The following is a 755-nucleotide window of genomic DNA, read 5'->3' as shown; positions in this document are numbered from 1 at the left end:
ATGAAAAAAAAACACTGATCAAGATTGCCTCTGCAAACAGCTTCTGATTGGTTGGGTTTTATCTCCAAGGCACCCACTAGTGGCCTTCGTTTCTCTGAACGTAACACTTTCTGCTTACAGTCAAGCACTTTTTCATGCTACGTACAAAAATAAATACTCATGCTCCGGTCATGTCATCAGAGCTCGTTAGAGGAGGCCGACTTTGCACCCGGACTGCAGTCTCACACCAGGCCTCCTTGAACCCGCTGCGTTGCGAGCTCCAGCTCTCTGGGGAAGCGAGGGCTGAGGACGGGGACTCAACCTTCTTAATTGTGAGCCTCATTAGCGATGGTTGCTAAGCAAAACACACACCTACCTTCAGTGCATAGGAAGCAGATAAACAGTACGTCACAGATTCTAACGACCCTGGGGCCCAGGGCGACCTTTAATTATTATACTTTTGTTCTCGTGTACCTCCGTCATTAATGCAGAAAAACAAGTTCGTTTATTTTTGGGGACCGCCGCAGATCCACGAGTTTTCTTCCAGGTTTTATGTCTGCGTCAAGTGTGGCCCCGGAATCCGGGGCCTCAGGATGGAGGGTTTGTCCTGATACCGCTTAGTTTGATGGGCTCTTCACTCTAAAGGAGTTAATCCTGCTGTTTTGTTTATAATTCGCTTTTTCAAAAAAAAAACACATTACTTTCTCAGCAGTTCCCATTGGTCAGACTCCCGCGGTTATGACGACTCGCCTGACCGTGGGGACGACTCTGACTAA

The 755-nt window shown here is 47.7% G+C and overlaps 1 protein-coding gene across 1 annotated transcript in view; it reads right to left on the bottom strand.

Annotated features, from left to right (window-relative positions):
* EBF3 (EBF transcription factor 3) overlaps positions 1-755 on the bottom strand; it is a 112,639-nt gene that overhangs the window by 33,238 nt on the left and 78,646 nt on the right.

This window comes from Pteropus medius, unplaced genomic scaffold, assembly GCF_902729225.1.
Source record: "Pteropus medius unplaced genomic scaffold, Ma_sr-lr_union100, whole genome shotgun sequence".
Taxonomy (NCBI): Eukaryota; Metazoa; Chordata; class Mammalia; order Chiroptera; family Pteropodidae; genus Pteropus; species Pteropus medius.
This window is presented reverse-complemented; position numbering and strand designations above follow the sequence as displayed.